Source organism: Schistocerca gregaria, chromosome 7 (genome assembly GCF_023897955.1).
Source record: "Schistocerca gregaria isolate iqSchGreg1 chromosome 7, iqSchGreg1.2, whole genome shotgun sequence".
NCBI classification, from domain to species: domain Eukaryota; kingdom Metazoa; phylum Arthropoda; class Insecta; order Orthoptera; family Acrididae; genus Schistocerca; species Schistocerca gregaria.
Window position 1 is genome coordinate 151,712,801 of NC_064926.1, and position 15,136 is coordinate 151,727,936.

Sequence of the window (15,136 nt, forward strand, 5' to 3'; positions counted from 1 at the left end):
CTTACAACGACTACGAGCGCGACTACGGACACCGCTGGGACTTCAAAAAGGACGAAGACTGCCGCAGCCGGCGATGTTACATGGCCGATAACCACCATCGGCACCTCCACTATCACCACCACAACCATCACATCCACAATCATCTGCCCCTCCCCTGCCACTCCCGGTCGCAGCTTCATTGATGCAGCCATCAATGAAACTGCACCTAGGGCCAGGAATAGGGAAATCTGCGCATCAGGGCCCCCTTCACGTAGGACAATCCCGCGTGCGCCGCGCTCTAGATCCCGCTCCCCCCTTCACCCCCCCCCCCCACCTGACCACCACTCGACATGCCGGACATAGAGGACGCTGTATGCTTCCCACAACAGCTTCCGGCACCACAAGAAGACGTCGCGGCGTCATTGATGTCTGACGCAGACATACAGGAGGGGTTGAAAGAGCAACTGATCGCCCTCCGTGATGCCGCAGAGTAGGGGGGGGGGGGGGGGGGGCAGCAGGTCGACAGTGTTCGGCTTCAGGCCCTCCTCTTCCCCAACATGACTGCCGCGGCCGACGACAGCGATGAAGGGAGCGTGATGGAGTTTGATGACGACCATCGGCGCCCCGTCGTTGAGCGTCGGAAGCGGCAGTTAGCCTCATCGTCCGACTCTGAGGCCACTCAGCCTGCCGAACGCGGGCTGACCAAAAAGAAGAAAGCCGTTACTGACGCGGAAGGCTTCCAGGTGCCGAGCAAAACGGCACCCCGCCGTCAGTTCACCACGTCACTGACGGATGTGCCCGTCAGTAATACATTTGCGGCTATTGATGGTGCCGCAGACACTCCCCAAATCCTACTCACCACCACCCTCAGCCACCCTCCTGCACCCCCACCCATCTATATCCAACACAAGGGGCCCTACAAAGAGCTCGTTGACATCCTGACCAGTCACACGGATTACCCCTTCCGTGTAAAGTGGTCAGGAAATGACAACTACCAACTGTCTGTCCAGTCTCCCACCGACCTTGCCAAGACCCATATTATCCTGAGAAAATTAAATATAGGTTTCTGAACCCCCCCCCCCCCAAAAAGGACCCGCCGCCTCCAGGTCGCCGTCAGAGGGCTTCCCATGGAGTACTCTGACGATGACCTGAGGAAGGCACTCACGTCATTAAACATCACCCCCACAGTTATATCCCGCATCATCTCCCCTCGAACCCGTCGCCCCACTCCACTCTTCTTCGTCTCCGCCCCCGACACGCCGGAGAACCGCCACCTCGTAACCCTCTCGCCCCTCTATCACGCTAGCGTGACGATAGAGAAACCGCGCTCCAGGAGGATGACCCTGGTATGCTATCGCTGCCAGGGACTGGCGCATTTCCTGGGTGACTGCACCTGTGAGGTGCGTTGCGTGAAGTGTGCCGGTGGACACACCTCCTCGGAGTGCTCTAAACCCCGAGACGCGCCCCCCACCTGTGCCCGCTATGGCGGGAATCACACGGGCGGCTACATGGGCTGCCCAAAAATCAAGTTGTTCAGGGCGAGTCAAAACAGATTTTCAAGGCCATCGGCGGCGACCCATGGGGGCGCCAGTTACTCTGGTGCCCTGGTGGGATTGGCGCCGCAGGCTTACTCCCAACATGCATCTCGCTCCCATTCCGCCCCTCTGGGCTCCTACCCCCCCCCCTCCTCTCCATCCCCAACCCAACCCCCCCGCCAGCAGCCTTCCCTCACCTCCCCACCCAGCAGTGTTAAGCACTGCTTTCCCCTCCCCACAGTGGGTGTCACGCTCCGCTGTTCCTTCCCCATCCCACCAGCAGGTGTTAAGCACTGCTGCCCCCCTCCCCACCCCGGTACAATCGCAGCAGCACCCTCTCCCAACCCCACCCTCTCTTCCCACCCACTTCAGTGACCTCATCAACAATGTTGTTGAGGCACTGACCTTGGCAATCTCCACCACTTTCAACTCCCTCCTCCAAACCATCCTGCACCAACTTGCCACCGCCCTCTCCCAATCCATGTCCCCCATCACCACCACCACTCCCATTCCAACCAGTCATGGCTGTTAGACATCACGGACTGACAACCATGATGTGGAACACCAATGGTCTCCCCAAACAACAGGACGAGTTCCGACAATTTCTCCTAGATGAGGGGGTTGATATTTGCCTTGTTGCTGAGACGCACCTCAAACCTGGTGTTTTTGTCTGTGTAGCGAACTACTCCTGCTACAGGACAGACAGGCCCACCACCTATGGCGGCATGGCAGTGTACGTATGTAACTCCCTCCGTCACCACCCCATTCCCCTCCCCCAACTTAACACTGTGGAAGCCACTGGCGTTGTTGTCTACACAGTGAGGGGTCCCATCACGTTCGTGGCTCTTTATAGACCACCTCGAGGCCTTCTTGAAACATCAGACTACCAGGCATTGCTGTCGCTCGGCAACGACGTCTTCGTTGGCGGTGACTTCAATGCCAAACGTGCTGCCTGGAACAGTAGACAAACAAACACTTCTGGTCGTCGACTTCTCTGGGTCACTGAGCGGCACCATCGGCCTGCACGACCCCACCATATACCCCACTGGAGGATGTCCCCCAAATGTCTTAGACATTGCAGTGGTGAAAGGTCTACCCCACCCCATCACTGCAGCCACCCACATCGCTCTAGCCTCTGACCACCAGCCAGTCATCTATTCCATCGATCTCGTTGGAATCACGACCGCGCTGAGTGAAGGCCTGAACATCCGCGGTATTGACTGGCAGTCCTACCAGCAAAGGGTCGAAGCAGCCCTACCCGCAATCATTGCTGCCGATCAAAGTGACGCAAATCGCACCCTCATACACCTCACCACCATAGCCCTAGATGCTGCAGCAGCAGCGACCCTTCACCGTCCACACCGGCCGTCAGACCATCTCCGTCCACTCCCCCCCCCCCCCCCAACGTCCTTGCTCTCATCACAGAGAAAAACCGGACCATCCGAGAATGGCAGCTGACTCGGAATCCGGCAACCAAGCGCCTCATCAATAGATTACAGCGCCAAATCAAGGATGCAGTGCAAGACCACCGCAATCAGGCAAAGGGAGAACAAAATCTCTGGCATTGACCTGAGTGACTCGTCTGCTTGGCGGCTCACAAAAAGCCTTCTGAGATGAGAGCAAAGGGTTCCCCCCCCTCCAGGTCGGCAATGATTTTGTGTCCGAACCAGACGCAAAGGCTAATGCCTTGGCTGATGCTTCGCACACAACTTCACCCCGGTCAATGACCCCATTGACCCCGACCACATCCGCCTGGTAACGGCACGCCTCCCACAATTCCTTGCCGTTCAGGACCCTGAGGATGAAATCACCCCCATCAATGAAGAAGAGGTCGAACTGCAATTGCGGTACCTCAAATCCAAGAAAGCTGGCGGCCCCGATAAGCTGACGAATGCCCTCCTCAAGCAGCTACCCCCAGCTGCTATTCCCATCCTGACAGCCACCTTCAACAACATCCTCACAACCAGGCAATATCCCACTGCCTGGAAACATGCTGAGGTGGTCGCCATCCCCAAGGCTGGGAAGGATCTTCGTTCCCCTGCCAGCTACCGCCCCATCAGCCTCTTGCCAACCATTTCCAAGGTGTTCGAGAGGCTGTACCTTAAACGACTGCTCATCCATATTGCTCGAGAACGAGTCCTCCCTGATGAGCAGTTTGTCTTCATGCAGGGACATGCAACCACTCACCAACTCCTGCGCCTTGTAGAAGAGGCACTGGACGCCATAGAACGTAGGGAGTACTTCGGGGCCATACTCCTCGACGTGTCCAGAGCGTTTGACTCGGTCTGGCACGAAGGGCTGCTCTACAAATTATTTTCCCTTGGCTTTCCTGTGTCTCACGTAAGGCTAATAGCCACATACCTGGAAGGTCGCACCTTCCACGTTAGGATCCCTGATGGGAAATCTACACGACGACGCATTAGGGCAGGAGTACTACAAGGCAGCGTACTTGGACCGCTACTCTACTCCCTCTTCACAGCCGATCTGCCCTCTGCGCCGAGGGTACATTTAGCTCTCTACGCAGATGATACTGCGGCAGGTCTACAACAGCGGCTCCAGGGGGCTACAGATTCCCTAACCGATTGGGCTAGGACCTGGCGTCTGGCATTTAATCCCTCCAAGACCCAAGCCCTTATCATCTGCTGACGCCGTATTCCCATTCGGCTCCCACAGGTGACGGTCCTTGGTACCCCAGTCCCCTGAACTCGTACTGCGAAGTACTTGGGTGTTACCCTGGACCACCGCCTCACCTGGCGCCCCCACATCGATGACGTGCGTCGTAAGGCAATGGGGCGGCTATGCCTGCTCTACCCTCTCATCAATCCAACCTCCTCACTCCCCACACATCTTGCTGTTCGATTATACACCTCCCTTGTTCGTCCCATGCTTGAATATGCGGCGGTGGTTTGGGGCAATGCTGCCCCCACCCACCTCCGCCGACTCCAAACCGTCCAGAATCGGGCTCTCCGGCGTGCCCTCCACCTCCCTTTCGACTTCCCAACCAAAGAGCTCCACAACCTGGCCGACGTGCCGCTCATTCGCACTCGCATCCTCTCCGCAGCCAATTCCTTTTACCAACAAACACGTCACTCTCCTAATCCCTTAATCCTCTCCCTGGGTACCCGTGTTCACCGTCTAGCCACCACTCGATGGCCTGGCCATCTATTCCGCCCCCCATGAATTCGCACACACAAGCCACCTCATCTCATGTCAACTACTATTCCTCACATCATCGATCATCCACCAACATGTCATGTCATTCACCCTCCCAACCACGCCCCCCCCCTTCAACCCACTCTGTCCCCCAACGTTGGCCTAATCACGACAGGCCCTTCCTCTTTCCACTTCTTAAGCTGTCACCCTCCGACTACTTTCTCTTCCCCCCCCCCCCCCCCCCCCACTTCAAGATTGTCTGCCACCACCATCAAGACGCCGCTATGAAGAAGAAGAGGTCAGGATAATGACCTTTCGATTTCACTCACTCTATTCCTCCTTCTCTCCTTTATTCTATAACTTAATGTAATATCGCCGGCTAGTCAATGGGCCGTTCTTTTTCCGCCAGTCTTCTACTGTCCTTTCTTTTGTCCTGTCTTCTTAAAAAAAAGGCCAGTCAATTGGGCCGATCGTTTTCCCATTTCTTCAACTATCTGTCTGACTTCGCTAACAGCAGAGGGTTCAACCCTCCATATATGTGCGCGCGGACCTGGCTGGCGTCACACACGCCTGTGCGTCGCCGTGGAACAAACTGTTTTCCAGCTCCGCAAGACGACGGTTGACATTCCGCTGCCACCGCGGAATGTCAGTGTGCACCGCCCTTGTTAGGTCCTGCACCTCCGCACTCGAGCCCAAGTCTTTGGCCTCAATCGCGGCGTGCACCTTCTTGTCTATTGCTCCATTGAGGTCGGTGTCTTTTGCCTCTAACCAGTTCGTAAATTCCTTTTCAATCTTGTTCGCCTGTTCGGATATTTTCTGCCCTATTGCTTGACTTGTGTCAATTTCTAATTTTTCCATCCTGTTAGCCAGTACACAGATTTCATCTACGAAACTGGCGTTAGCCACCTGGATATTATCTACTCTTTCGCTCAGTTCTTGGGTATTGTTTCATAGTTTTGTCTCTAACAAACAGTCTCACTTTGCATAGCTTCCAAAGATTGCATCTTGGAAATTGAGCATGCCGAACATAACTCTTAATGATTGCACTTCTAACACCTCACCACTCTCTGGTCCGGGTCTAGTGCGTGTGGGTGTCACAGTGTTTCTACTTTCAACTGAATCACTGGCTGGCAGTGGCAACATTTCTTGCCCTTCTGCCCCCAGATTCTCACATTGTACTTCCTGAACTACGCCACTAACATTACCTTGTGCCCCACTTTCTTACTCTGTATCACTGCTTGCTAACTATTGTTCATTATCCATGTTTATATTTTTCTGAGTACGCAGTCTAACCATAGTCAACAAAAGAAACAAAATCTGAACTAAATATACTAACACTCAGGTTTCGCTGACATTATCACACAAGAAATGGTCATTTGTTGGACTCACTTATTATATACTACGATGACTAACTACTCAAATGTCCTGTTATTTAAAAAAAACTAACAACAAGCACACCACTAATGATCCGAGAACACCGCACTGCGGCTACTTTACTACCCACAGGACAACTACACTGTAGTTTTACCTTTTGGTGATCTATCTTGCGTGCAGCTGCCCCTGGTATTGTGGTAGGTAATTAATTTTTTGATATAATGAGCTCTCTTCTTCAGCTTGCCTCTGGGTATATAGTGTTCTCGTGCAAAAAATCATATACAGGTATTACCACACAATATTGGTTAGGCAATACATACAATACATGAAAAAATTATTAATTGTTCTCCAACAAAGTTCGACTACAGTAATTCCCTAATTATGTCATGGGTATTTTGTGGCCACTGCTTATTCGGGCTCCGCGTTGGGCGGCAGTTTGACGAAAAAAAAAGAAAAGGATATAAAATATTTATTATGTAACAATGAACGAATGGATGAAAAAATGGGGGGGGGGAGAAATGGCTTTAAATATTTATGTTATTTACACTTTCAGTACGAACTTTGTTGTAGAAACCCTTATTTACGTGTGGTAATAAAAATTCATTTAGACAGAATTAAGCACATTTAAAATTACGTGAACATTAGCAACCCTCTCATGTTGATAAATTCAAACTAACTGATTAATAACATTTATTTGAAACTTATTTAAATTAATATTTTTCTTTATTTCGGCCTTGGCACACATTTTTTAGATGCAGTGGGTTTTTAAATATTTACTGAATTCTTTCCCGGCGTTAGCTCTGGAACACAAGACTGTCTCTGTTAGCATAAAATGGTTAAATATTGCCAAGCCGACCTGAACGTTTGATTATCATTGACAAAACACACTTCGCTATACGTTTAAGTTATTTGCTTTAGAAATGGATAGAACCAACAGATTAACAACTTTAACGTCAATTATACGCCTACGAATGCACAAATGTAAAACCAGTAATAAATTCAGTCAGCCTGAGGATCGCTGTAAAAGAAAAATATTTCGTAATTCACTGCTAATTTTACCTGCTCCCGATTTACGGGTTTAGTTAATTTTATAGCGGAACAATTTTTTAAATGTGCCGCCGCTGCAAATCGTTCGGTCGCGGCACAGCCCAGCAACACCAACGATAATCGCTAACAGTGCTGAAAATTCTTTAAAGAAATATTATTGATGACATGGGCAAGCTAATTTACATTAGTAATATACAATTTTGTAAAATTATAATGTATTTAGACCATAACAATTATTGAAATTACACACCTTGATGATTTCTTCTGTAATGGCGGCTAAAGATATATACAGACAAACGAAGTCTACTCATTCATATAATGCTACGTCACAGGTTCCTCTCTCTCTCAGCTCTAGAGGAAGACGACAAAGAATGCACATTATGTAGTGCTTTTTATATTATGGCTGACTGTGAATGTCTCTTTGTAATATTACATTATTTTCCTCTGTGGCTATATTTTACATTTTTTCATCGTAGATATTAGCATATTTCGTAATTACATTATGAGTATAGAAATATTACAATCGTAAATACATCGAGAATATTATTACAGAAAATATTACAATAATAAGCAACGTCCTTTACACAAAATTAAATAACATATTTTGCTAAACAATTACAGTGCATACGAATTGCTTCATAGCGGCGTACATAGTACAATTAAATGTCATTTCATTTTATTAATAGTGTGTGTGCTGCCAGGGAACGTTACAGTTGGATGGAATAGAGAAATCGCGCGTTAATGGTGTCCGGACGGCTCTGAGTTCAAATCTTGAGAGGTGCCTCACACTGTAGCTAACGTGGCGAGGTTTGCTCGAGTTGACCACTACACACGTTTCTGAAAACAGGAAAACATGAGCTCCGGACACACTGCAGTATTGCAGTATATATAGGTTGCACACACACACACACACACACACACACACACACACACACACACAGAGAGAGAGAGAGAGAGAGAGAGAGAGAGAGAGAGAGAGAGAGAGAGAGAGAGAAGCAACACCTTAATATAAACATATCACAAGTTAACCAATGAACAGAATTAAGAAGCTTAGTTTCCTCTGATCCAAAAAAAAAAAATCTAGGTTCTAAGTACCTAACGCGAGAATCCATACATACAAGAAATTATTAAGAAACAACAACTACCACTAATTCGTAAAAGGAGAAAATTCTAAATGTATAACTCAATTAAGAAATGACTTTCAAGTGAACCAGCTAGTTTCAGCGTGCCATTAAGCAGCAAATCCAAACTTGCAAATGCAAGGCGCTATTTCTAGCCACTTTAGTAATATAATTTCGTGCCCGTTCAAGAACATAACTCGCCTCGCCACCACTGCAGTGAATGTTTTGCTGCTCACTAGGAGGAGCAACTGCAACAGTCAACAGTCCTTATGCACACAATAATATTCACTGTATATAGAAGGAGGAACCAACTACGAAAGCTTGGCGATTAATTTTTTTTAATGTGAAATTCGCACGCTATCCATCCACATAGCTCTCGAGGTATTAGCAAATCCTGGTCGCCACTGGCCAGCCGTGTCAATACAACTTTAATACTTTCCGGCAGCGGCCCATGCATCTTCGTTGCTCCAACTCAATTGGTCCTCACGGCATACGGCCGTGCCACGTGACATGGTATCGCCTAGTCCCCACAACAACAGTGAAAGCACGTCACGTCACAGACTGACTCGGCTCAAACGCGACCCACTCTGCTCGAGTAGCGCACGCGGGCCACCATAAATAGCCTGCCTCAAAGACGCAAAGGGAACAAGGCACAGGGACAACGATCAAAGATGGAAGTACGAATCGATATCGCCTGGCGCCAGAAACTCACCGGCTCACTACCCATTCCGCGGAACTGCTCTCCCAACTCCTTTGCCAAATCTGACAGAATTGCAATGTCGTCGACAAACATGAAAATGTTTATGTTGTGTTCCTGAACTTAGTTTCCCTTTCATAACTCCTGCTTGGTTTATATTACTGCTTCCTCAGTGAACAGACTGAATAACATCGGGGTTTTCGCATGACATTGTCTGGCGTCCTTCCAGTTCTCTGCTTCTCTTTCATATCCTACTCTTATCTCTGCAGTTAGTCTAGGTACAGGTTGTAAATAACCATTCGCTCCTTGTGGTTTATCCTTGATACTTTCAGGGTATCAAAGAATGCATTCCAATCAATACTGTCAAAAGCTTCACGTAAATCTACGAAACCCATATACGTAAGTTTGCTTTCTTCAAACTAAAAGAAGTCGGAGGCTTAGTATTGCCTCGCGTGTTCCTACATTTCTTTGGCACCCAAACTGGTCTTCCCCGAAGTCCGCTTCTGCCAGGTTTCTCCATTCGTCTGTAATTGATTCGTATCAGTATTTTGCTTGCACGTCTTATTAAACTGAAGCTTGGGCAATACTGATATCTCCTAGCACCTACCTGGTTTGGAATTGGGATTATTATATACCTGTTAAAGTCTCAGGGCATTTCTCTTGTCTCATATATCTCAAACACCAGACGGAGTAGTACTGTCATGGCAGGCTATTTCAAGGACCTTAAGAATTATACGAGGATGTCGTCTACTCCAGGCTCCTTGTTTAGATTTAGTTCTTTCAACGCTCTGCGGAATTCTTCTCGTAGTATTATATCTCACAGCTCATCTTAATCTAATTTCTCTTCTCTTCGTAAAGTGTTGTCTTCAAATTGGTTTCCCTTGTGTAGCCCTTCTATATATGTACGTTACACCATTAAAAGTTCCCTTCTTTGCTTATTTCTGGTTTGTCACCTGAACTCTGTATATTCATATAGATGCTGTAGATGCTTCTCGTTTCTCAAAAGTTCTTTAATTTTCCTATAGCAGACATCTATCTTCCCCTTAGTTATTCGCATTTCCATATTTTTTTCATTTATCGTCAATCCATTCCTACTGCACTATTTTTTACTTTCTGGCAATCTCATTTTGAAACGTCTGTATTACCTTTTACCTGCTTCATTTGCTGCATTGTTATACTTTTCTTTTCCTTCGTAAATTATATTTACAAGAAAATGTGTTTAAACTTAATAACATTTTACCAACTTATCATATGGTTATATCTGTCAACAAAACAAAAGTAATGGCAGTGGAAGGGAAACATAAAAAATAGTGTTGAATAGCAAAATAACAGAACAGATAAACGCCTTTCAATATCTCGGGACAGACATCAACATAAAAAACTAACTGAGATGTGGTTCGAAATAAACAGAAATCTAATGTTGTAAATGATTGCTAGAACTGTGGGGGAAAGACAACACTAAGAGTACACAACGTGGCAGCTAGCCCTGTTCTTATAAACGGTAGTAAAAACTTGGTTCCTAATAAAATGAGATGAACGAAAAATTGAAGCTTTCAGATGACGTTTCTGGGGTCACTCTTGGATTAACGCTACAAAGACATAGTATTGTTTTAATATATAAGATAGCAACTAGATGTAAAAACGACAGTGACAGAAGAGATTAGAAACTAGCTAAAATGATATGAGTACATCAAAAGGATGCCACCTGATCGCCTGCCATGGCTAACAGTTCATTTTAAAGCAGGATTTAGGACAGGTAATGAAGAGCTGGACCTAACGATTTTGTTACATGAATTAGCTTTCGAAACGGGCCAACAAACACTCCGTGAAATGGAAGAAGAAGAACAAGAAGAAGAAATATATTACATTCAGTATGTCGTGCGTTGTCGGATTTCTACTGGGCTCTATCATTTTGCCTATTTGATCGTCTGCTGGCACCATTATTTCGTCTTTCAAGGGTACTTCGCAATACTTGATGACCAAATGGTAAACAACATAAATTTTGTTGTTGCTGAAAGACCTTTCCTTAATTTAGAAGGTACCTCCACAACACGATGTTCCAATGCTTCATCCCACGGACCTATTCGAAATCTTACAATGCTGTTTCTCAGTATTTCGTACACATTTTGCTCATGGATAATTTACAAAGTGTCCTCCTCTGTCATACTGGATGGTATGATACGCGCAATAAGGTGTGAATCCAGATTTTCCGTTGGGGGACATCCAAAACTGTTGCTGAATATTTCATGATGAATATACCCGCTCCAGTTGTACTAGACTAATCCTTTATTTGAAAAAAAAATTGTACACACGACCCAAGTTTCAGGGTGTTCCCATCTACATCTGTTACAAGAAAGAAGAAACCCAAGAGAAATGCTTGATAAAATTAAAAGAGTTCATAAAAATGTGAATGTCAGAATATACCTTGAATACGCACGAAAAAGGTTCGGCCATTTAAAAAATCCAGAACGTATATGAAACAGCATGCCAGACCCCTTGCGGGTGAGGCATGAAAAGGTTCTCCTAGTCAACCAGTACCACACTAGGTAAAAGGGGCGTAGCGGAAAAAAAACACGTAGGTAAAAGCAAATAAGCACACATGTGACTTATAAATCTACCGCGAACGACTAGGCTGTGGCATAGGCTTAAGAAAAGGAGTCCCATTGCGGTTATAGCTTTTTGCGCGACAGGCTGCTGACCGGTGTTGCTGGGCTTCCACGATATTCGGCAGCATGGGCACTTACGTGCAAGCTGCTTTTCAGGTTCAAAAACGGGCATTCCACGGATTATGTGCATCCATTTTATTTTCTAGTCGTTAGCCGTTGGTTCCTAGTTTTCGTTACTCTGGAAATGTGTGCTTATTTTCAGTTATTCAAAATGACAGTCACAATCGCATTATTTATTTTGCCGCCAACTGGCTTCAACCCGCGATGGTGTTGACTTCAGGGCCATTTACACTGTAAACTTACAATATTAGTAAGTAATCTACAAGCAATTAGTCGAATTTACATAAATAAACAGATTTTTATACCCATCTGGTCGCTCGCTGGAGTCACCCTGCCTGTGCAAGGTTGGTAACTATGCATGGTTGGCTTTCTGCATGAGCTTAAAAAACGGCCAACAACACGTGGGCAGACGGTAACGCCCTCCACGGTGACCAACGGTAATTACATGCTTAGGCAAGAATCGTAAATTATAAAGTTTGTTCCAGTTCTAATATAAAATATAATAAATAATGATTATAACTAATTAAATCTCGAGGAATTTACAAGTATTTAAATTTCAGGTAAGTGATGTACCATTCATTTTTCTCGTCATTTGTGTATAAAGTGAAGCTCTCTGTCTTTTGTGGTAGGGACGCCGCTGCCATGGGCGATAGTATATACCAAGCCGGCCCTAACCTGTGTGGTTGGTAGCCGCTTCGTATAAGTCGTCTGCTATAATATCGTCTTTGCGCGGCGTTCGTTGTTATGGTATCGGCGTACCGTAACGATTCCTCCACCATCTTGTTGTCAATCCATATAGTCATCGGCTGCGGCGTTATCTTTGCACAGCATGCGTTGTCGTGGTGTGTTCTGTCTGCTATCCATGAAAGTTGTTCCTAGCAATTAGTAAAAAAAACTTTAAAATCAGTGTATTCTCCGTTATAAAATTAACATATCAGAAAAAAGAAGAAAATTAAGTGCCCTTTAGCCTATTTGGCTACACATTACAATGTAAATTGCCCTGAAGATGACCCCCTCGCGGGTTGAAACCAGTTGGCGGCAAAAAAATAATGCGATTGTGACTGTCATTTTGAATAATCGATTATAAGTAAACGAATCGCTGTTATCTCCACAAAACTAGGTTGTCTAAAAAAAAAGTATGCTTATTTGATGTTACATTCACGGTTCTTCGCTTAGGCCCCGTTTATCCGGTGTGGTACTGGCTCACTCGGGGAATCTCTTCATGTCTAATCCGCATGGAATCTCGCGTGCTACTTCATAACGCTGGATTATTTATATGACGTACCATTTTCCCGTACGCCATCAAGGTATAACCTGATGCTCACATTTTTATGGACACTGTTAATGTTAATTAATTTTATAAAGAATCCCTCTTAGGTTTCCTTGTTTTTTATAGTACCTAAAGATGGGATTTACACCCTGACACCCGGGACGGGTGTTCGAGTTTATCCAATTGAAGGGTTAATCAAGGGTAACTGGATCAGATATATTCATCATGAAAGCTGCTTCTGACTTCAACAAACCAAACAGAGCGGTACATCCGATAGATACAGAGAACAGAAAAGTTTTGTATGCTAGCTTTCGGAACATTGTTCCTTTGTGAAGGAGGAGAGAGGGGAAAAGTGGGGAAGAAGGAAGAGTGGATTCAGTTACTCACAACCCTGGTTATGAAGCAACAGGAGAAAGGTAAACAGGGAGGGTAACAAAGGTGGAGGCATATGTCAGAGGGAAGCCAAAGATATTGTGCTGTAAGTACTGTGCCAGCTTGAAACCAAAGAGGATGCATAGAGAAGTAAAGAGGTATAAAGTATAAAGATAAACTCAACTATGTAGGATGAAAAGATGCGTGAATGGCTAAAGAGGGAAACAGGAAAAGACTGAAGATTAAATGGTAGTGAGGTTGGTTAACCTATGTTCAGTCGAGGGGGATGGCGGGATGACAGGATGTGTTGGAGTGCAAGTTCCCATATCCGCAGTTCCGTGGGACTGGTGTCGGGATGACAGGATGTGTTGGAGTGCAAGTTCCCATATCCGCAGTTCCGTGGGACTGGTGTTGCGTGGGAGAATCAAAATGGCACGTACGGTGTAGCAGGTTCCTAGGTCTCTACAATTATGCTGGAGGGCATGCTCTGCTACTGGTTATTGGACATCTCCTAGGCGGACAGTTCGTCTGCGCCCGTTCATGCGCTCAGCCAGTTTAGTTGCCGTCATACCAATGTAAAAAGCTGTGCAGGCATGTCAACTAATAAATGACATGTGTTCTTTTTACATGTGGCCCTGCCTTGAATTGTGTATGTTTTATCAGTGGCGGGGCTGGAGTAGGTGGTTGTAAAGGGGGGGGGGGGGGAGGGTGCATGGGGCAAGTTTTGCAGCGGGGTCGGTTACAGGGGTAGGAACTGCTAGGTACAGAAAGTGGTCTGGGAATATTGTAGGGTTTGACATGATATGGAGGTTAGGGGGCGACGAAAGGCAACTCTGGGTGGTCTGGCGAGAATATTGTCAAGGGATGATCTCATTTCAGGGCTTGACTTGAGAAAGTCGTATCCCTGGCGGAGTAATTCGTTGATGTATTCGAGGTCAGGATAATATTAGGTGACAAGGGGGATGCTTCTGTGTGATCTGGGGGTAGGAACATTGTTGTTGGACGGGGAGGAACGTATTGCTCGGGAGATCTGTTTGTGGACGATGTCTGCAGGATAGTTGCGGGAGAGGAAAGCACTGGTCACGCTATTGGTGTAATTGTTGAGGGATCCGTCACTGTAGCAGATACGTTTGCCACGAATACCTTGGCTGTAGGGAAGGAAGCGTTTGATGTGGAATGGATGGCAGCTGTCAAAGTGCAGGTACTGTTGTTTGTTTGTGGGTTTGATGTGGCCAAGATGAAGGTCAACATCCAGGAAGGTGGCTGGGGTTTTGGAGAAGGGCTACGTCCCTCTTTCCTTTCCTCTTTAGCCGTTCACTCATCTTTTCATTCTACATAGTTGTGTTTATCTTTATACTATATACCTCTTTACTTCTCTATGCACCCTCTTTGGCTTGAAGCTGGCACAGTACTTACAGTAGAATGTCTTTGGCTTCCCTCTGACATCCATGCCTCCATCTTTCCTACCCTCCCTGTTTACCTTTCGCCTGCTGCTTCATAACCTGGGTTGTGAGTAACTGAATCCACTTTCCCTTCGTCTCCTTATTTCCCCTCTCTCCTCCCTGACGAGGGAACAAAGTTCCGAAAGCTAGGATACGTAAATTTTCTGTCCTGTTTTGTGTATCTATCGGCTGTACGGAGCTGAGGCAAATACTGGCCGGCCCCTCTATCTCATTGTTAGTCTTTGTTTCACATCTTTATATGAGATTTTCCATTAATCATTTAAGCCAAACAGAATGCCTGTCGTTCAACATTGTGCTAGTTTATCACAAGTAGCGCAATCTGCACTCATTTCTCTCAGCTTGTGAGCGCCTCATTTGATCCCGTGAAAGTCGTCTTGTGCGATTGGGCGTGTCAAACAA